The sequence below is a fragment of the Thalassophryne amazonica genome, chromosome 19 (genome assembly GCF_902500255.1).
Source record: "Thalassophryne amazonica chromosome 19, fThaAma1.1, whole genome shotgun sequence".
Classification (NCBI taxonomy): domain Eukaryota; kingdom Metazoa; phylum Chordata; class Actinopteri; order Batrachoidiformes; family Batrachoididae; genus Thalassophryne; species Thalassophryne amazonica.
Window position 1 is genome coordinate 70,703,151 of NC_047121.1, and position 24,191 is coordinate 70,727,341.

Consider the following 24,191-nt stretch of genomic DNA (forward strand, 5'->3'; position numbering starts at 1 on the left):
TACATCATGTGACATACAAACCATCAATCAAATGACAAGGATCTATGTAGGTGTTATATAATAACAACTGAGGAAAGCAGTAGCAAGACAAACGCTGATGTCGGCTGCTTCATCATCTTCAGTTTCAAGGAAAATCTTTTTTTTTTTTTTTGTCTATTATGTGTCTGTATTTGGGTAACATTGTACGGGCCAAAAAAAAAAAAATAATATTAACAAGTACAAAATGTAACGGAGATGCTATGACATCATCGGGAGGTTTTCTGGAAGAGCTCAGATTGAACTTCAAGTCTCAACAAGAAATTAGTTCTGCTCTTCTTGCAGAAGTCTTAAATTCTGTCATGTGTGTTATTAGCATTAGCTTTCCTTCCAGCATTAATATGTTCAGTGTGCTATTTAATCATTGGCTGTGTGTGCAAAGGTCAGCATGAAGCGCTGTTTAACAAATTTGAACATTTGATGCAGTGCACCTCTGCGATGTGCATCGCATTCCCGTAACTGTACCGCAAATAACATACGAGACATGCACAAAATATGTTTTACAGCAATAACGTGAACCCAGCTTGACTATAAGTGATGACAGAGGGAGAGTGGTGAGTATATACACAAAGTCCATGATTAATGATGCAGGGCAGGTGTGAGTGATCGTGTATGTGAGTCCAGTACTGAGCGTGAAATGAGGGACCAGCGTGGGAGGCAGAGCAAAAAAATGTCCAAAACAAACATGGAACACATCAGACTGTAACATATTCACATGCATACGCACACTAGCACATGTACGCTCGATGTGCAAACACGTGCACATCTGCAAGCTACGATCCAAAACTGTGCAAACCCTCCAGCAGTGGTTTAAAAAAAAATGCTTCCATGAAGGCAAAATGTGCTGACACACAAAAAAGGTTGCCATCGACTTGGCTGTAGCCCCCCCACGCCACGCCACACACACACACACACACACACACACACACACACACACACACACACACACACACACACACACGTAATCACATTAAGCTGTGCTTGATGCGTTATGTCAAATTTAGTGGCAAATGCCCAAGAGGGGGTTCATTGCAGAAATTTAACATAGATGTAGCCCATATGTAATTAAAAGTATGTTATCTCTGACCAGAATGTTCTGGCTAAGGGTTGGCCTGAGTCCAGCTAATGTTGAAATAATCCTACCCGGCCCAGTTTCTCTGTGGATGGGGTCACGGGGTCACTAATTACCTCCCTGTGCACTATTCAGCTGCAGTGAGACATGGGAAGCGTCTTCTGAGAGGTTGAGGCACAGGATCCATAAATTGATCTAATTCCCCAGCCTAGTTTCTAACACACACACACACACACACACACACATATATATAAAAACTACGATTTTCCAATCATGTTATTGTTGAGTGATCATCAGTATCCGTCTTTGTGATGTCATGAACTGGGCGGTACGCTTACAACAAAGTAAGTGTTGATCAGTGTTGTATAGTAACGAAGTAAAAATACTTCGTTACTGTACTTAAGTACGTTTTGGGAGACTTTGTACTTTGCTTGAGTTTTTTTTAAATTCAGCTTACTTTCACTTTTACTTCACTACATTTCCGACCTTAATTGTATACTTCTACTCCCATACATGTTCTATGCGCCATGCCGTTACTCGTTACAAAACACACACACACACGAAAAAAGTCGTGTTTTCACCCAGAGACACCACTGATTACTGCAACGAAGTCAGGCCGATTTGTCATGAGTCATGTCCGATAGGATTTTTTTTGCAGTTGTGCACTTGGGGGGTGTTTGTCAGGAAAATGATCATTTCTCTGCATTGATTACAGACCTGCAGCGGATCTGTAATCAACTTTTCTGCAGCGCGGCTTTGCTTTGAACCTTGAACCAATCAAAGCAGTGATTCGCAGATCGAAGCTGTGCTTCGAGCTACGATTCATGGATTCATTATCGCTTTATCCTAATTTTTTCCCACTACAACCCTGAAGAGCATATATCTGTGAGTAATATTTAATATTTTTATGTTAAACCGACCTGTTATGGTCTTCTGAAACAGTTGATAGATGTATTTTATAACTTAAAAACTGGACTGATGCTAATGGGTTAGCATGTCTATGGCGTTTTCAATGTTAAAGTTAGCATTAAGCTGTTCACATCAGCATGTTTGTGTTGATTTGTTTTCTGTATAATTAATGGCTCAGCGTTCATTTGTGAGACGCTGAGGACCGCGCCTGGGTTTGACACATCGTGCCTGTGAAGGAGGACGGGTGAGGGACACATGCTGTCAGCACACATCAGAGGTGATGATTGTCTGAATAAGTGTTAACATTAATTTGATATTTTGTTACGCAGTATATTTGAACATTGATGAGAATTGTGCAGCTCGCTTCTCACTGCCGTGGCGTACGGAATGATGATCCTCCACCTGTTGTGAGAAGCTGCTCATTTACATAAAGCTTAAATTCAGACCTGAATGTGTTGCTGATAGTGTGTGCCTCTGAGGGATATTTGTTGTAGCTGTTGACTTACCTCACCTTTTCCATCCTTCACAGAGTCAGTTTGTCGTGTCCACCTGGGGGGTGTTCGGCGGTGAGTCTGGGTCCAGAAGCATCGGGCTTCGATCCATTTGGGCGCTGGAGAGCGCGCTGTCCTTCACCTCGCCAGACAAACGCACATTTATGTTGTACACAATTATTGCACAAAAGGGAAATAAATTTGTTTTGTTTTTGGAACCGCTTTCTGGTTATTTTAGCGCTGGGTTCAGTCAGACGCTGGTCATGCTCCTCAACTCGCGTCTGCACATAACATATCTGTAGTTTTACTTAAGTGTGATTTTGCGATACTTTATACAACACTGGTGTTGATATTGTTTCTTTTTCCATAATTTGAAAAAAAAAAAATATTTTGGACAATTTAATTTATATTTTCTGTTGGTAACAAACAAAATGAAAATAAAAACTACCAAATGGCATTTTTTTTTAATTAAAGCTACACAGCCTTTAAAATTTGACAAAACAGACAAAATTTAGTTTCTACTGAAATCCAAGCATTATAATATTGGTTTATTTTTGTAACGTGCTGCAAAATTACAGCTCATTTTAATAAAAAGAACATATGTATCTGTGTGTGTGTTTGCAGTGTATATTTCTAATATCTCATTGGTGCTGGACAAACTGGGGACGCTACAGGACTCAATCAGTCAGATAATGTGGGTGGTGGTGAGAAATGAGGCTGTAAATAAGATTTTGAATGATAAATCTCCCGTCTCTGGTGGGGTTATGGTGGGAGTATTGACATTCTTGTGGGGGCTAGAACCCCATCAAGCCCCACTGTGGAGCCGCATATGTTCACCTTGTTTATGTACACCAATGAGTAGATTTTCTGTAAAAATTAATGATAACTGGTGAAAACCTATGCCCCAAAACAGACTTTTAGCATCATGCCCATGCCAGTGTTGTCACCGTGCCAACATTTCATCCTGTTTTCTGATTACTTCTTGGACTTTAGCAGAACTGAAGCTCAATGAACCACTCTACTACAAACAGCTGCCATATCTGAACTATAAAGCTTAAACTGCATGTACGTTTTTGTGTTTGTGTGTATTTGTGTGATGGTTTGGAGACCTTCTTGCAAGTGCAGAGGATGGCTGATGTCCAGGGTGTGAGAGGGTTTGGAAAAAGTCAGAGAGGAAAGCAGTTTGAGGCATAATTACGAGCCACTGGCCAGCCAAAAGCTCTCCAGCTGTGAGAGCGTTGTTGAGGTTTTACTCAGATCACAAAGGTCATAAAAAGCAACTTTTATAACAAGAAAAAGAGAGTTTGAAATGAGTAAACCTCACGTCTGTAATAAAATCCTATCAGACATTTAGGATCACCATTATGCACATATATTTAGCTTTTTTTTCATATCCTCATAAGACTTTCTAAATTTAAATGTCTTTGAAAAGAGGCTTACAGTGTTTACAGTAATGAAAGTTGTCATTTGTAAATGATATTCACACTGATAGTTGATGTTTTGCTGCTGATGGCCACGTGGTGAACTGTGGCAGCTTGAATCCACTATATTTCCATCATGGGCAGAGTCTTTGTTTTCTTTGATGCACTATCGTAATATCGACTCAGCTCGCACACCAAGCGCTGAGACACTGTGTGATACTGGCCTCTTCCAGTAACGTTGCTGTAAAAATAAACTGAATAATAAGAATAAGATCAACTTTATTCATTCCGAAGGAAATTATTTTTCCACAGTACCAAAACAGTGACAGAACATAGTGAACAATGGTTTTTTTTTGTTTTTTAAAAGACATTTGAACAAGATGTTCGACAATATTGTACATAACTCTAAGTAACTGAATAACTCTGAATAACTTTGTTCATTATGTATTCATCCTGCAGAGATGGGAGGAATTATACAGTCTGACTGCCAAAGGTAGGAAAGACCTGTGCTGCACCTCGGTGGTCTCAGTCTGTGGCTGAAGTTGCTCTGACAGGACGTCAATGTGGCATGCAAAGAGTGGGAGGGTTGTCCAGAATACTGAGCAGTTTCCTCAGCATCCTCCTCTCTGAAACCTCCACCACAGACTCTTGCTCAACCCCCAGGACAGAGCCACCTGACCTGATGAGCTTGCTGAAACTAAACTAGCACAATATCCACAGTTAAATCCACTCTAATCTCGTTGAAATTCCCCAAAATAATAAAAGATGTATTTTGGTAATAGTAACTCCCTTCGGCTGCTCCCTTGTTTGCACTCAGGGTCGCCACAGCAAATCCAAGGTGGATCTGCATGTTGAATACGCACAGGTTTTACGCCGGATGCCTTTCCTGACGCAACTCCACATGACATGGAGAAATGTGGCAGAGGTGGGATTTGAACCCAGAACCTTCTGCACTGAAGCCAAGCCAAGCACCGAGTGCATTAACCACTTGGCCACCACCCCTAACAATTGTCATATGATAGATTTTATATATTCAATTTAATTTAACAAAATTTACTAAAAAGACATATTTTAGTAAATTTGTTAAATTAAATTAAATATATAAAATCTATCAAATGACAATTGCTAACTATTTCAGTAGGTTTCTTTAGACACAGTATTTATGAAATATGAGTTGATCAATAAAATATACTTTATTGTGATCAGAGATCATAAATATGGCTATCATTTGTTGAATCATGAGTCTTCCAAGGATCTTCAAAATTATATATATGATCCATTTGCAATTCATAATTCGTAAATGTCGCCATTGTGTTTTAGCACAGGTTCCTTATTTTTGTAAAGTTATGGTCTCTATACAGTCCATCTGGAAAGTATTCACAGCACTTTGCTTTTTCACATTTTGTTATGTTACAACCTTATTCCAAAATGGAGTAAATTAATTGTTTCCCTCAAAATTCTACTCACAACACCCCATAATGACAACATGAAAAAAAAGCTAAGAAATCATATGTATGGGCTGTTGGGAGAATTTTGAGGGAAAAATGATTTTACTCCTTTTTGGAATCAGGCTGTAACATAAGAAAATGTGGGAAAAGTGAAGTGCTGTTAAACTTTCTGGATTCACTGTATAAGATGTTGTGTAATTGGCTTAGTGCTAGCTTGGTGTTAGGTACTATATCATTGTGTTGACGTCATCACTAATGTTAGCATTATCTGAGTGCCTTCACTGTGAACAACAGTATTTTTAACGTGCTAAAAAATACATACTTGTGTTAGCGGAGGACCTGAGTGAGGGGAGCGTCTGAAAGCAGTGATTTGTGATTAATTTAATCATTCACGTGTCTTAAAAAGTCACTAGCATCACATGACACAATGTTGTTGGGCTAAAGTTAGCAGGAAAACTCACTACAGTCACAGTTAGTCCTTTCTGGTCAGTTACACAATCCATCTCCAAATGTGTGTCAAGTTTGGAACAAATCTGAGTGAAAAACTTCAATTTTAACGATTGATTTCAATGTCCTTTACCTTCATGGTAAACCTTGGGTAAATTTGATCTTACCTGGGCAATTCTATAACTACATGTGTGCCAAATTTGGATATCAGAGTAAAAAAAAAATCCATTTTATGACATTTGATCACAATGACCTTGACCATTACACAAGAAATATTTTAAGAGCAATTCTAGGGTTTATTGTTATCCACATACCAGGGTTAAGAATCTGACAAAGGACCTTGGAGGAGTAGAGGAACAGACAGATAGACAAACCAAAATTATGTCTGTTGAGACCAATGGCCTTGAATGTTGTCAAAACAGTTCCTTTAAAGGCAATTCTGGGATCCCGCATCATCCACATGCCAAATCTGGTGGGAATCTACCAAAGGTCCTGGAAAACCAACAGCCAGATATTTCTCAAATGATGACCACACCAGTGTTTTTAAAACACATTTTTAATCGAAGAACCTTATGTATGGATCAGCATTTCAACCACTATACCAGTCAGTAGCTAATGGTGACTTATATTTATCAAGCCTCACCCATTTGGGATTTCCCTCATTTATACAGGTAACCTAAAAAGTAAACCCGGCTTGGATTGTTGAACATGTTTTCGAGAAAAGTACCAGATTGATGGGGAACTATTTGTTTTGAAAAGCTGGCTGTATATTCAATCATCCCCTCACCCTGTTGCCCTCACCTTCACCCTAACAATTACAAACACATGTCTAAACCTAAACAAAAGTTCCCCAAACCCAACAACAGCTGTTCCCTGGTTATTTCATCTCCGACAATGGGGCAGACTATTCATAAGAGGCCCGCCACCATGGCATACCTTCTGTGTCACTTTATCTACGCAAAATGGCACATTTTGCATCCATGTAGTGACACCAGCAGGTCTGGTAAAACATTAATGCTTCTGAATGAGAGTGTTTTGGGCTAATAGCATGCTTTGGAAATGTGCTATTCTGCTGTTTACAGATAAATGTATTAATGCATGCAGCACTCCCTGTGGTGCGCCCTAATGGCTTTCGTTGCTTTTCATGGCTTAGTTTGTTAAATGGAATCTATTTTGTGTGGTTCTGTGTTGTAATAATCATAGCAGGTATTCTGTTTTATAAATGGGCTGCTAAAAGTGTTTATCTGCATTAGATTTCCAATTTGTTGAGGCATGGGGGTTTGTTTTCCACAACTGGGCATGGCATAATATTGTTACGCTAATAATTCACTGAGTGTACTGTTTACACACACACACACACATACACACACATATATATATATATATATATATATTAGGGTGGAGCTTATTTTTTTAACTTGTTAAGAAAATTGGTCTCACCCTCTTAAATTATTCCTCTATTATACATAAAACCATATTCTGAAAATATTAGGGCTTTTGGTTAATATTTACTGGTAGCTCAGTTGGATTAAAGTTTCATAGTTTTAGTTAAATTCTACATCAAATGTCATGGTATAACTGAAAGTTGGACACCTCCAGTCCCTCTTCCAGTAACATATTCCAATCTCAGACATGGTAATTTTGACTTTTTGGACACTATTTGTTGATTCTTAATAACTTAGCCAATGACAAACTAGTTTAATAATGAATTCAATTGTCTGATGTTTTCACTGACTTTCCAAAAGTTGGCAATTTCATCATAGAAGATTTTGTTTCTCCAGAATCCAAGGTTATCTTTAACATACTGAAATTGCCAGAAACATTTCTTGAAGTAGACCCAGTAGAATGGGATGTAAAGGAAGACTACCAACTGGCTCGCAACACTGTGATGGCCATCAAAGTTGTGAATGATCATGCAGAGTGAGGTGTAGCCCTTGTTCAAGAATACTGTGGTCTTATTACAAAGGATGAATCTCAGCTGCAGGACCTGCTAAAAATGATTGAAAAACACTGCAAAGATTACCCAGACTGCCGCAAGAAGACATTACCTGCAACAGCCACTACTTCCTCAGTTACAGACTCTGTAGTCTAGTCAGTCTGCTAGAGTTAAAATTGTCTCATTAATATTTGTAAATGCACACAGGGTGACCTACAAATAATCACTGATTTGCAAATGTGTTCAGATATCCACAAATGCAAATTTCATATTTGTAACTTGTAAATTGGTCTTTGCAAATAATGTTGTATTTGCAAATATAAAACTTAATTTGTAAAAAAAAAAAAAAATTACATTTGTAAAACTGGAAATTGGATTTGTGAATCGAGTTTCAGCATTTGTGGATCACCAATTACACGCATTCATTGCTTTCCTCTGTGACGTAATTTTGAGACATTCTTTTCACACAGATCCACAAACAAATGCCGACTGATTCGCAAATACACACTCACGCACACTGGATATCCACTAGATGGCAGTGTGGTTCCATTCATTGATGTGGCTGAAACTATATGCTCCCGGATGAGAGAAGACCGACATTTCAGAATAAATCATTTCACATTACCGTAATGGAGGCGTCTGATGGATGGGTATGTATGTGGTGACTAGGAATGGGTATTGAAAAGATTTTATCGATATTGATGCCATTATTGACTCTGTTTATTGATCTGATTCTTTATCGATTCCCTTATCGATACCTCATGAATTTTGTACTAAAAGTAGGCTTTACAGGTTTTCTATGTATTTCCTTGAGTCTTAAAGTAAATAAATATGAAATTAGTCACTGTATCCTTGATCTCTGGACATAAATAAAAATAAACAAAACTGTGTTTCGCTTTGAAGTTATTAATTCAGACTGAATTCTATCGTTCTATCTTGACTTGTCAGAGAGCCGCGCAGCGTTTGGAGCTGTGTGAACAGAACAGAGGACGATTCTCGTTTCTTTCTCGCAACGAGACAGGAGTCCCAGTTAGTAACTTTAATCTGCACAAAAGTGAATCATGACTCATATTCAGGGATGAAAGTAGTGAAAAACAAAAAAAGCTGAAACCCAAAATTACCCCCCAACACCACCTGCACAAAAATGTTTCAATTCTAGAAGCTGTGAAATGCAATCTGGGACTATTACGATAAACTGCAGTGAGTGCAGCATCCATTTAGTGAAGGAAAAAAAAACCAACTTTCCTTATTCAGATTCATTCCAGTAGTATTCTGCTCTTACTAGGATGCAGCAGTTTTCTAGTTTGTCAGATAGTTCTGCAGGAAATAACTGAAGAAATTAACACACTGAAAATATGGTTTGACCGAAACAAACTGTCATTAAACTTAAATAAAACAGGGATGAAATGGAGGTGGAAGAGTCACTAGGTGTTCACAGGAAACACTTATTTCTGTATGTATTTATTTATGTTAGTTGATATTATATATTTTCTGTTGTGTTTCTATTCAGGTTCTTTTTGTCTCTTTCTCTAAAATTGTATATAATAATCATTAGATTATTAATATATAAACAAAAATAAATTTAAGAAATATTACAATTTGAAAACAAATGCACCTGAACGTGATGACGGCTGCAATTGCTAATGCTAAGTTTTAACATTGAAAATGCCATAGACATGCTAACGCGTTAGAATCGCTCCCGTTTATAAGTTATAAAATACATCTATCAACTGTTTCAGAAGAACATAACAGGTCGGTTTAACATAGAAAAGGTAAATAATACTCACAGACGTATGCTCTTTAGGGTTTTAGCGGGGGAAAATTAAGCGAAAGAAAGAAATAAAGGAAGCAATCAATCGAAGCATTGCTTCAATCTGCGAACCACTGCTTCGATTGGTTCAAGGTTCAAAGCAAAGCCGCGCTGCAGAAAAGTTGATTAAGGACCCGCTGCAGGGTCTGTAATCAATGTAGAGAAATGATCATTTTCCTGACAAACACCCGCCAAAACAACGGCCACTCTGAAGGACCGATAACAGAATTGTTAAGCACAAACCTTATTGATGTCGGTGGATCGAATCATTTCTTAACGATACCCGAAAGGAACTGGTTTTCGATACCCATCCCTAGTAGTGATATTGTCTGCAAGGTCAATTATTTTTTTTTAAATTATGATGTGTTGTTGTATAAAATGATGACAGGTGTTTTTCCAGAGTCAACTAGCTAGCATCAGGCTCTGGTAAAACACCCGTCATCATGTTGGTCTACTCTCACACACACACACACACACACACACACACACACACACACACACACACACACATATATATATATATATATATATATATATATATATATATATATATATATATATATATATATGATTGAAAATGAGCGACATAAACCCTTAAAAATGTCTCGAATCCATGGTTATGGTTCAAACCTAATCATGCTCCAATCGTTATTTTCTGAAATAAGATGAAGCTGACTGTTGGAGCCCCTGAAGTATCATCACACTCTACACATGCAAGAACACTGAAGGCTATGCCTAATGAAAAAAACGAAGGCGCTGTCTGTGAAGTAAATTGTGAACCGATCCATACACACCACACCTGTTTGTGTTGAATGACGTGACTGAAAAGAGGCACTAGGCAAGGTCACCCACCTCCTTCAGGAGGTTGAAGGGGTTGTCACTTTTCAGTCAGACTGATAACCAAACAGTAAAAAGGGACAAATAATGGTTTGTTTAGGTCTCCCTAGGAGACACCCCCACGAACGACCAAAATGGGAAACACACAGGGTAAACAAGTCTACGAAAATGATTTGCGTTAATTTGATCACTATTACTTTTCACATATCCTGCTGTTAAATCCTACGTTTTTATTCAATGTGTCCTACACGTTTTTCTCTGCGGACCTTGAGCTCCACTATTCTACGTACAATTTTTATTCCTGTGTCATGTCTCTGTGATCATCATTTTCCTACTTACTTTCAGTCTGTCCGGTCCGTTGATTTTTTCCCGTCCTGATGTCATCAATCCAGCATTGAGGTTGGAGGTTGACTTCTAAATTACTGGCCTGGCAGAGAATTCACTCCCCGGGACTTTCTTTCGGTCTCCCTATGGAGCCGGCCGTCGACGGGCTTCGGTGTGTCTCCCTCCTTCCGCAGCGACTGGGTATGTTGACATCCGGGTCACAGCGCCAGGAAATATGTCAGGTTTAACCCTTTTTACTTGCACATACAAAAACAAGACTCAACAGAACCAGACAGAGAGTAGAAATTCTTTTGGTGGCTTTGCGCAAAGGGGAAGAGCTCAACAGAACTTGCAGCTTTTCTGTGCAGTCTTCTGAAGAGGTCCCACTTCACAGAGCCTTTTTATTGAGACACAAACATGGGTGGTTACAGAGTGAGTCATTCATTTACATACACGTGATCGTATGATGCACATCGCAGGCAGACAGACACAAGGCACTTCATGGCTGTGGAGCATTCTGTTCCTCTGACTAATCAGTTTCTGCTGGCACATGTTAAACCACAAACAGGGACATGCAGTCCTTGATCAAGCCTCTGTTTGCAACCTTGACAGTTTTGGAATGTTAAGCATTCATTTTCACAGGGCTCATCTCAGGTTGTGGTAATGATGGTCAAATATATATATATATATATATATATATATATATATATATATATATATATATATATATATATATATATATATATATATATATATATATATATATATATATATATATATATATGAGTGAATTATCATTTTAATGGCATATGTGAATTTTTCCAACAAGAATGTTCATGGATTGTCAAAAATCAATAAAACTGAACAAATATCAACTACTATAAGTTTGTCCCACAGTGACCTGTACTCATGGTTCTTGAAGTGGAGCAATATCTCCACCTGGTGGACATTTACCATTAATGCATGCACAGTAAAATTTCGCCAAGAGGTCTACTATCATATATTTTACACTTTCTAATTTCACTGCTTGTCTTGTGAACTGCTCACTGTGGAGCATCAATTATAAAATCTCTTTTTTTTAATAACCAAAAATAAAAATACATCCCTAGAGTTATTTATTGGAAACATGCACCACTTTGTTTGATGTTATTAAAATTATTTGAAATTTAGTATGTCAGCGGAGGGTGGCCTGGAACATGCCCTTAAAAATTTTATTTTGTCAAAAGGTTGAAGTGAAGGTATCTAATTTTCTTGTTGAAATTGAGCCATATTGAAAATGCTGTTCATGCTGGAAATTAAAACGTAGAGAATGAGCTTCTATTCTTTATTATTTTGCCTTTTGAAATAGGTGAATCAGAAAGAAAATACCCTGCACCACCTTTGACATTTTTAATCTTGATAAATACAAGAGGAAAAAAAAATCAATTTATTTTTGTGATTGTTCCAATTCTGTGTTCATGTTTCATTTTGTGTGGAGCTTTCTTATGCTCACCAGTCAGCACATCCTCCGATTTGCTTTTGTTGCAGATGGAAACATTTTACTCAACACATCAGTTGAATTTTTCTGCAAAGTTAACAGACCATTGCTCTCTGCAGACAAATGTACCAGAACATATAATGGAGTGATCAGTATCATCAAGGCAATTTTGGACAAACGTCAAGGTTGTCTCCTCATGAATCTATTGGTTTCCATTTGTGTTCCATGTGCATCCCTCCTGTGATCAAGCAAAAGTCCATCCTGTTGTTACTGGCAAGATCACAGAGAAGGCAATATGAAACCCTGCTGGAAAATGCATATCATTTCTTGGACTCTTCTCATCCATGCACTACATCTAGATCTTTTAGGACATGTCTCATATCAAATGGCACATAAGTGAAAAATGCAGAATACAGCAAACGTGGGAAAATAGTGAAGCAATTCCTGGAAAACCTAACGTTTTCACACAAAATGTGGAAATTAAATGGTGGTACAACCCCAAATACGAAAAAAAGTTGGAACAGTATTTCAAAAAAATTCAAATAAAAACACCATATTGATTCTGACATTTGCTTTGGCTTGTATTTTGTTGCAGACAGTATTAACCCAAGATATTTCATGCTTTGTGTGATAAATTTCATTTCACTTATTCATATGTATCCATTTCTGCTTTTCAGGCCTACAATTCATTCCAAAAAAAGTTCAGATGCTAAATCACTGAAGACATTTTGGCATTGAGGAAACAAGCAATGAAATGTTTCAGGTGATATTTTGGCCCATTCTTTCTGCAAACGTCTTAACGTGTGCAACAGTACGGGCTGTTGTTGTTACATTTTTCATTTCAAAAATTCTCCACACATTCTCTATTGTGGACAGGTCAGGACTGCAGGCAGGCCAGTCTCGTACCTGTACCCTCTTCTTCCACACCCATGCTTTTGTAATGTGTCCAGATTGGGATTGCTTCCCATCTGGTCCTTCCTGTGTGGATTTTGCATGTTCTTCCCATGTTTGCATGGGTTCCCTCCGAGTCTTCGGGCCTTCACCCACTTACAAAAACACGCTGATTAGGTTGATTGGCAACTTGAGCACGAGTGTGTTTGTCTCGCTTTATGTGGTCCTGTGACAGACTGGCTCTCGTGAGTCCTGGGATAGGCTCCAGTACCCCATGACCTTTAAATGGAATAAGCTAAATGATTGAATTAATTAAGTGTCTTTTGTTGCAAAAATCTGCCAAAGGTTCAGGACTTAACACACACACACACTTGGCAATTATTAAAGCAAATTTCTTCAACAAAAAAGTAATTGACAGCTGTTTGACTTACGTGTAGAGCAGCCAACAGGAAAATGAAGGAAGGTCTTTAATCCACATGTGTATTTTTCATCAAAACCCGCTTCGTTCCTCTGAATATTCCACAGGAATGGACGTTGAATCCAATCATTTTTGCATGCACTCTTAGTTTGATTACTGAGCAGTAACACGCTGTTACTCCATTACAGACAAATTGGGTTATTTTGTAATGCATGACACCCAAGTATGTTCATGACTAAGTCTCTTCAGAGGATTCTTGGATACCACTGGAATGACTTCATGTCAAATGATCATTTACGCAGGGGATTACCTCATATCCACATTGTGGGAGAGCATCAGCTTTGACATTTGAATGTCAATGTGGCACATTTCTCTGTGCATGATCAAGCACTCAGGTGTTTCAGTGTTTTTGAGGACCTCAACGGCTGGAGAAGGCCAAGAGTAGGCCAACAGGTAGTTCCCATTGAGAAATGGGGATGGATCAGTTACCTGTCTGGGTTGTTGCCATATAGACCCTGGGGTGGTCCAGTGGTTTGGTGAATGTGGTGAGGTGGTGTACAACACCCAAGCTTTCCACTTGACATACCACTTGGTCTACTTCTTCTCTGTAGATTTTACATTTTACAAGTGCATGTTTAGGAAATGTCCAGCATTTGGGACTCTAACTAGCAGTACAAATTTGCTTCTGCAGCTATATCACTTTTTTCAGTACAAGTGATTTCCTTTAGCCAAGAAGACCTTGAAGCCTAAAAGATCAAATCGTAGAACAAGGATAACATGTAAATAAGGGCGTGTCTGTAAAGGGTAATTGTAATTGCCCTTTAAAGGACAAAATGAAACGATGGGCCAACGCAGGAAGAGACCTTTGAGACTGCAAACTGGAACCTGCATTTTGCGCGGCATCCGAAATGTGACAGCAGATGAGGTCATGTGCCAACTACCGCTAATGTACCTCAGCAGAGTCGTTGTTCAATGACCCTCCACTCAGTTTTTTAGCGCACTTCCTCATGGAGTGTTAAGATTGTGCGATCGGACATTTCTTAAAATCTTAATGGGTTCGGCGCTGCAGGGAAAGAGGATGAAACTTAATTGGAATAGACTTTTCCACCTCTAAATTTTAATGAACTGCTGGACTGAATGTCTCTTATTAGGTGAAATTGTCCATTAGCATTTTAAATCACCGGCTATCTTCATTATAATCAGGGTGAGATGCATTTCTGGGCTGAGGATCTATTGATTGCTTGGCAATGTCAAAGTCTGCATGAAGACATAGTGTGTGTGTGTGTGTGTGTGTGTGTGTGTGTGTGTGTGTGTGTGTGTGTGTGTGTGTGTGTGTGTGTGTGTGTGTGTGTGTGTGTGTGTGTGTGTGTGTGAGTGACAGGTTTGGGCTTCAGCTGAAGGAGGATTGGCGCAGCAGTCAGAGCAACATGGCAGAGGAAAAAGGCAACAATCCATTTTTCACACTTTCAAATAATTACAGTAATATGGATATAATTACAATAGAGGCAATGCTTTATAATGAAACAAATGTGTCTTATACTTTAATTCAATTCATGCTTCCTGTCATAATAATCAATCATTGTGATTACACAGAGTGGAGTGAGATGACACACCTATAATTGTGTTTTTATGCATTCAAATCTGTTCTGTCCAGATTGTCTTTTGTCTGCATTCTCTCTCTCTCTCTCTCTCTCTCTCTCTCTCTCTCTCTCTCTCTCTCTCTCTCTCTCTCTCTCTCTCTCTCTCTCTCCATAACTTTATACACACATTGACTCAAAGTAGGTATATACCCATCTGATCACAGTTATTGAAATTGGCCAAGATCAATACATTTTTTTTTTGATTGACCAGCATAGGGTAAATCAAAACATGAGATTGGGGTACATTCCATGTCACTTCCCTTCATAAGCTCTGCATTTTCCTCCTCCTAACAAGCACTGTTCAAGCCTGTAGCCAACAATATTTTAAACATTTTTTCACATAAAGTATAATATAATAGCCACGTGGCCTCTGTGTGCATGTATACGTGTGTGCATGGGTGCACGTGTGTGGCTTCAATCATAGAGAAACTGTGGAGACCTGACATTTGCTATTTGGTATGCTTATGTATTTTGGGTGAATTATGAAAGTTGCAAAAATGGAAAGTTGATAGGACTAACATTTTTGGAGAAATTAGCGTTGTTAGATAAGAACAGGGAATGGGTGTTGTGCTGCAATGTGCTATGGGAGTTTTGGGGTTTTCAATGTTCTTACTGTGGTTCATGTTAGTTTAACACTGTTGTTAGTGTTATTGATTTATTGTGAATTTGTAGTTCGGTTGGTTTAGTCAGTTAAGTCAAGTCTCATGTTGCCATTACCTCGAGTGGGTTAATTGTCATGTTGCTGTTACCATGAGTGAAAAGTGTAGTACGTTTGATGTCTTCCACCACCGTCTCTGTTTGTGGGTGTGTAAAAATGAAAGCACCTGCTTGTGGCAGAATGCAGAAAAGACAAAAAGCTGTGCGTGTGTGCACATGTGCGTATGTGCAACTTCCATTTTGGACAAACTGGGGAGAGCTGACATTTGCTGTTTGGTATGCTTATGTATTTTGGGTCAAGGATGAATGCCCCCAAAACAAAACATTGATAGGACTAACATTTTTGGAGAAACTACTGATATTAGCTAGCAACACTGAACAATGAACATTGATAATTGCATTCCGGACTCAGACGCCATTCCAGCAGGGGGCAGTAAATCATCTATTATTAAAAGTGTACATGAATGCGTTATTTTATTTAGTAAGTTCAATGTAAGTATGTAATATAAGTGGAACTACATTAACAATGCATGCATGACACAAGAAAGTATAAATACTTATTTCCATTGTGGTCCATTTAAAAAAATCAATTGACAAAATATAAGTAATATTACAATTTAATAATAATAATAATAATAATAATAATAATAATGTGTGTATGATAACAAGAACCTAAACAATTTATAAATACATTAAGACAGTAAATTAACATAAAAATAAGTAGTTCACAGGAAATAAAAGGGTTTATATAGACTGACAGAACAGGATCAACTGATTTAACATAATAAATGTTCTGATCATGGCAGTACAAGAAGACTTCCTGAGCATCATGTCCACCATAACAGGACTTGAGGTGCAAACAGGCTGAGACAGTCCAACACATTGTGGAGGGATGCAAACTGGAACAACATATACTATTACCAGAGGTGGGCACAGTTACGATAATCCGATAACACATAATTATCGAAGATAATGTTTTCATTATCGGATTATCTTTTTAGATCACTTTAAAAACCATTATCGGACCAATTATCTTCCGATTAATTTTTGTCCGATAAATTTTAGACCGATAAACAAAGCTGAACAGCGACAAGCATTTTGAAAATTTAAAATCAGTTCAGCACCTACCTGTTAAAAGTTTTGTAACAGAATCAGAATCAGAAGAAGTTTATTGCCATTGCCAATGAACAGGATTCACAGACTAGGAATTTGCTTTGATATAATGGTGCAACATTAAGCAGAAAGCAATATAAAATGCTAAGATAAAATATAAAATATGTGCTAAAATAAGATAAAATATAAGATAAAATATGAAAGGCTGTGTGCAACAGAAAATCAGAAAAACAGTGCAGTGGGAGGAGTGCAATTAAAAACCAAAGTACATTTGTCTAAAGTGACCTGTGATAAAATGATAAAGTGACAGAGTTAGATGTACAAATGTACAGTTTTACCCTCTGCAAACAGAAGAGTGCTGCTACTATAAAAAAACATCTCTATCCTCTGCAGACAAAGGAGAACTGGGCACCAAAAAAAAAATAATAATAATAATTTCCTTTAACACCATACTGATATGCTGGCAATATCACCTAAGTCATCCAGAGGCATACATTTTTAACTTATGGTTCAAATTTTAACCAAACTAATTTTGGACAAGTTATTTAAAATTACTGCCATGTCTGAAGTTTTATAAAGTGAAAATATCAGATATATGTTTTAGTTTTAAAGTAATGTGCTAATTTTTAAGGTTATGTGAGCACATGCTGTGCCCAGCAGTGCATTATGGGTAGCATTATGTAATCTCAGTACGTTCACGACAGGACAAATTCATATCAGACACTCTGTTCAGGCTCCACGGACAACAGCAATAAACTCTAGTGCCTAAAACTCTCATGAATAAATTCTCTGGGTTTATAGACGTTATTGTATTTGCGTTTGTTAAATTCCACGCATTTTAAATGTACCAGACTCGGATTATCTGGAATTTTGTTTTAGCAAGTTTTCAAGGCCTCTACTGCCATCTAGTGGCCAGTAGTGTTCATGGCAGTATTCGCCCTAAGTACTAAGCATCTGGGCACCAGTAGATGGCAGTGTTCTATTTATTTTTACCCCAGTTATATCAGATGGTTGTCAAATCAACTTTTTGGCTTTGCAAATGGCTTTTCTTTTCTTTTTTTTTTTTTTTACAAATTAAGTTTAAAAACAAAACAAAACAAAAGCAAAAAAAACAAAAAAACATTACAAGACAGCTCTGCAATGTTTGCACAGGCACAGTGCGAGCGGTTGGATGCTTGTAGCTTTTCAGCAGTAGGATAACCTCACGATGGCCAACCAGAATAATATCAAACAGGTTTCATTTTCATTTGACCATACGATCGGTGATCAGGAGGTGGTCATTGTACTCCATGTACACTACACGATGCAGGACGCGCAATTAACCTGAAACTCGGTCCAAATAATTCTCACACGGATGACAAAATCATTTGAAAAAGGCCCAAAACTCACACAGTGTAAAGCCAACATTTGTGTGTCAAGACAATATTGAGTGCACATTTTACAACATCATAAAATGTGCGCACATCATAAAACTAATAATAAAAATAATAAAACTAATCAAATGAGCACACATTCTCTCCACATACAAAACATGTTGCGATGACACTTCCAGAGCTCCGTAAAAATACCTGTTTTTACAAATAAAAAATGGAATATTTTACAAAAGCACATTTATCTGTAAACACCAACACATGACACACGTCACATTAACGTGTTGGTTTACATAATGAATGACTGAACCAATCAGTGTTTAGCAGAGGCACTTTTACCCAGAATCCTTTGCGATCTGTCTGTTTGTTACAAAACCTCAGAATTAGTGCATTATTTAACATTAAAAGATATATATTTTAACTTTGTACAAATGACAGAATTGACATTAATTATAATAGTTATTCTATTGGTATTAATGTTATTTATAAATCAAAACCATAAGTCAGCATGACTTATTTTCCAAGACCTCCGCCTGACCAGAGTGTTGTGATTGGCAGAGAGCTGGGCTTTATGACTGCTCTCAGGGTGTCTCTGTGCTGGAAGCTGTGTAGTAAACAAGAGTGTCCAGCAGGAGGCAGGATGTTCAAAGACAAAAGTGTGGCCTCATTGTTTGGCTCTGTTGTCACTTTTAATATTACTAGACGCTATTGTGGCATTAAAACTCAAATTCAGTTTATTAGTAGTTGCAAATGTACCAGAGACAATATTGGAATTTATCGTTTATCTGTAACTTCTGATACATTTTTGGGTGGTTTATCATTTTATCTTTATCAAAGATAACTTTTCAGTTATCTGATTATCTGTTATCGAAGTTACGTTTTTGGTTATCTGTGCCCACCACTGACTATTACACACAAGTAAAGGTGGGATAGCTCTTTTAAACTCTGTAAGACTTGAAATGATGGTTCTTGATCCAGTGAGACATCAGCATCAATTTGACCAGTTAACGCTCAGCCTCGGCTTGTGTGTCATACATCACACTGACAAAGTGAGGAACCTTGGGGTAATTTTTGATCCCACGTTGTCCTTTGACCTCCACATTAGAAATATTACGAGGACTGCTTTCTTCCACCTGCAAAATATAGTGAAGATTTGTTCCATCCTGTCTGTGGCTGATGCTGAGACCCTGAACCATGCATTTATCTCTTCTAGATTGGACTACTGCAATGTTCTATTTTCTGGTTTACCGCAGTCTAGCATTAGGGCTCTCTGATTGGTTTAAAATGCTGCAGCCAGACTTTTGACACGAAGCAGAAAGTACAACCACATTACACCCATGCTGACAAATGATACTGTATTTGTTGTCTTTCTGATGCTTGATTCTGTTTTTTCTCTCTGTTTAAGCTGCAGCTCCATCCAGAGATGTGAGTTGTATTTGTGCTGGTGACTCTCCTGTCCTGTGCACCAACAGCATTTCCTGTATATTTGTTTCAGAATTGTTCTGTGATTTGTTCTGTAATTTATGTTTGTATCATGGCCCAAGCAGAGGGTCACCCCTTTGAGTCTGGTCTGCTTGAGGTTTCTTCCTCAAAGGGAGTTTTTCCTTACCACTCTGGGGGTTAGTAAAGTTAGACCTTACTTGTGTGAAGCACCTTGAGGCAACTCTGTTGTGATTTGGTGCTATATAAAAGAAAATAAATTGAAATTGAAATTAAAATTGAAACTGATAGTGTACAGGAACATCCACATTAAATACTGTACAGACTAAAAAGTAAGACCCATCAGCTACGCCCTTGTTTTCACTCAGGGTCGTCACAGCAGATCCACCTTGTTGAGTTGGCAGTTATTTTTTTGTCAGATACCCTGGCTGATGTAACTCCACATGATATGTAAAAATGTGGCAGGGGTGAGGTGTGAACCAGAAACCTTCCGCAGTGAAACCAAGCAAACTAACCACTTGGCCACTACCCCTACAAATACTGTACACACTAGAAGTACCAAAATTCTTCAAGTTCCACATTCTGGCCAGAGGCTGAGAGGTGAAATAGAAAAGCTGTGGAAAGTAACGTTCACAGTGGAAGTTGTTTTAACATGAGCTCTTGGGGCTGTGAACCCCCGTTCACAAACTGGTATTATTGCTCCAGCAGATTCCAGGTGCAACATCTGAGATTTCTATCCAGACGAGGGCAGTCCTAAGAACAGCGAAGAGACTACGCAGAACCCTCAGTGACTGCAGGCTTCTGGTAGATGACCCGAGGTTGAGGGAGACACACACCACCACCCCAGAAGGTTGGGGGAGTGGAGGAGGGAGGGTGGTGGTGGTGGTGTCCAGTTTCCAACTATATATGGGCCAAAGTGGATGTGTTTGAATACTGAACAGAAATAACTTGCATTTTTTGCGTATTAACTGCCATCTCAAGGTATGGAATTTTTTTTTTTTTTACAAAAATAAAGAAGTTAAGTGTGCAATTCTAAAGTCTTTCTCAAATGACTTTGAATTTATAACGTACACTGGCTTTTCTTTTACAGTCTATACACATTAAAGCACAGTTAATATTTGAAAGGGGGCATTTTTTTAAGTTTCTCATCTTAGGAAAAGAAAAGCCTTATATTTCAGCTGCACATATCTGCTGTTTAATTTTGGTTGCAGATCTCTAATAACTATGATGAATAAAGTGCTACTCATTTCAGTCCTCTTCCAAAGCAGTAATGATAAGAGAATAATTACAGCATTATTGAATAAATATTAAATACTAATTTCATGAAATCCTTTAATATCCACTGAAGAGTTCTTATTAGAGTTTCCCCCCACGTCTCAAATATAGTCTCTCTGATAGCTTTGACAGTTTTTCAATTTTTGACTCAAAGCACCTCAAGCAAATATTTGAAAGCCTTTTCAGAACAAATGCAAACTTAAGACCAAAGTTGGCAAACATTTGCAGTGTATATATCACACAGCCACCGTTGCACGTGCCCCGAGCTTATTATCTATCTCCGAGTCCAAAGTATGATTGCAATAATCTCATTTTAATTTGAGTTACACTGTAGAAGGGGGACTGAATAATCAGATTGTCCTAGTTGGAGTGCAGAATGTTGGCCAGTGTTCGAGAAAACGTCCAGATGGTGTTGAGCCGGCAGCATGGCCCTGGAAAAAAGCTGGGGACCCCTCCCTCAAACAGCCTGCCATGCCCTTGCCCCCTCCTCCCTTTGCTGCCTGTTGTCCTCTTCAGTCTCCCAGCAGCTCCTGATTCCATCCTCATACTTCGATCCCCCTCTTACATCTCAGTCTGTCTTCCACGTCTTGCCCAGATTTCACGTCGGATGCTTTCCCTTCTGCCTCACTATATTCTCTCACTTATTCAAACAGGTCTTCTTCCAGCGCTGCCCATCCAAAAGATCACTACTTCCCACTCTCCTACAGGGGGGGTGACACAGCCCTGCCCTCCAATTACTCCAGGGGTGCAGAGTTAGCATACAGCCCTGAGGGCCAGCAGCTGTCAATTAGTGATAACTGCCTCGAAGGACACACACACACTTTCGCCCCTGTACTCCTTCATTAATCTGAGGCCATCACCTAGCAACGGTCCAGAGGAAGCCCTCAATGGGGACGCCTGATGAGAAGCATACACATTAATGGCAATAATGTGATGTGCAAAAACGATGAAAGATAGAGGGGGTAGATGGAAAATGGACCATGAAACTTCTCTAGGTCTCATGTGCGATATATCATTTTTACGCTGCCCTATATATCCTTAGGGTTCTGTAGTCTTCTTGAAAGATGTGGGCTTTTTTAAAATTGACTTATCCAGGTTTCAAGAGGAAGTTATTGTATTTTGCACCTGTACACACACAACAAAAGGTCATCCGGGTAGCTTGCATCCAGGACTAACAAAAAACACAAAAATGTCAATGCCTTGTCAACCATAATGTGATGGTAGGCCTATCAGTAAATTCAACTGTTTTCCAGACAATGCAAGCAAATTCAACATATACGATGGGAGGGTCCTTGTGGAGTATACACACGTTACCATTTTCTTAAGGTTTAAAGTAAACATACATATCAAAATGGATAATCCCATTAAGTGATCTTGTAGTCTTACACACCTCTCTGCAGCTTCTCTCCCCCTGCCATCCCCTCATTACCCCATCCCCGTAGAGACGGTGCCTGCTCCCAGACTACCAATAACCAGCAAAAATCTATTTAAGCATAAAAATTCAAAAAGAAAAAATAATATAGCACCTTCAACTGCACCACAGACTAAAACAGTTAAATGTGGTCTATTAAACATTAGGTCTCTCTCTTCTAAGTCCCTGTTGGTAAATGATATAATAATTGATCAACATATTGATTTATTCTGCCTTACAGAAACCTGGTTACAGCAGGATGAATATGTTAGTTTAAATGAGTCAACACCCCCGAGTCACACTAACTGTCAGAATGCTCGTAGTACGGGCCGGGGCGGTGGATTAGCAGCAATCTTCCATTCCAGCTTATTAATTAATCAAAAACCCAGACAGAGCTTTAATTCATTTGAAAGCTTGTCTCTTAGTCTTGTCCATCCAAATTGGAAGTCCCAAAAACCAGTTTTATTTGTTATTATCTATCGTTCACCTGGTCGTTACTGTGAGTTTCTCTGTGAATTTTCAGACCTTTTGTCTGACTTAGTGCTTAGCTCAGATAAGATAATTATAGTGGGCGATTTTAACATCCACACAGATGCTGAGAATGACAGCCTCAACACTGCATTTAATCTATTATTAGACTTTATTGGCTTTGCTCAAAAAGTAAATGAGTCCACCCACCACTTTAATCATATCTTAGATCTTGTTCTGACTTATGGTATGGAAATAGAAGACTTAACAGTATTCCCTGAAAACTCCCTTCTGTCTGATCATTTCTTAATAACATTTACATTTACTCTGATGGACTACCCAGCAGTGGGGAATAAGTTTCATTACACTAGAAGTCTTTCAGAAAGCGCTGTAACTAGGTTTAAGGATATGATTCCTTCTTTATGTTCTCTAATGCCATATACCAACACAGTGCAGAGTAGCTACCTAAACTCTGTAAGGGAGATAGAGTATCTCGTCAATAGTTTTACATCCTCATTGAAGACAACTTTGGATGCTGTAGCTCCTCTGAAAAAGAGAGCTTTAAATCAGAAGTGTCTGACTCCGTGGTATAACTCACAAACTCGTAGCTTAAAGCAGATAACCCGTAAGTTGGAGAGGAAATGGCGTCTCACTAATTTAGAAGATCTTCACTTAGCCTGGAAAAAGAGTCTGTTGCTCTATAAAAAAGCCCTCCGTAAAGCTAGGACATCTTTCTACTCATCACTAATTGAAGAAAATAAGAACAACCCCAGGTTTCTTTTCAGCACTGTAGCCAGGCTGACAAAGAGTCAGAGCTCTATTGAGCTGAGTATTCCATTAACTTTAACTAGTAATGACTTCATGACTTTCTTTGCTAACAAAATTTTAACTATTAGAGAAAAAATTACTCATAACCATCCCAAAGACATATCGTTATCTTTGGCTGCTTTCAGTGATGCCGGTATTTGGTTAGACTCTTTCTCTCCAATTGTTCTGTCTGAGTTATTTTCATTAGTTACTTCATCCAAACCATCAACATGTTTATTAGACCCCATTCCACTAGACTGCTGGGGGGTTCCCATGATGCACTGTTTCTTTCTCTTTTTGCTCTGTATGCACCACTCTGCATTTAATCATTAGTGATCGATCTCTGCTCCCCTCCACAGCATGTCTTTTTCCTGGTTCTCTCCCTCAGCCCCAACCAGTCCCAGCAGAAGACTGCCCCTCCCTGAGCCTGGTTCTGCTGGAGGTTTCTTCCTGTTAAAAGGGAGTTTTTCCTTCCCACTGTAGCCAAGTGCTT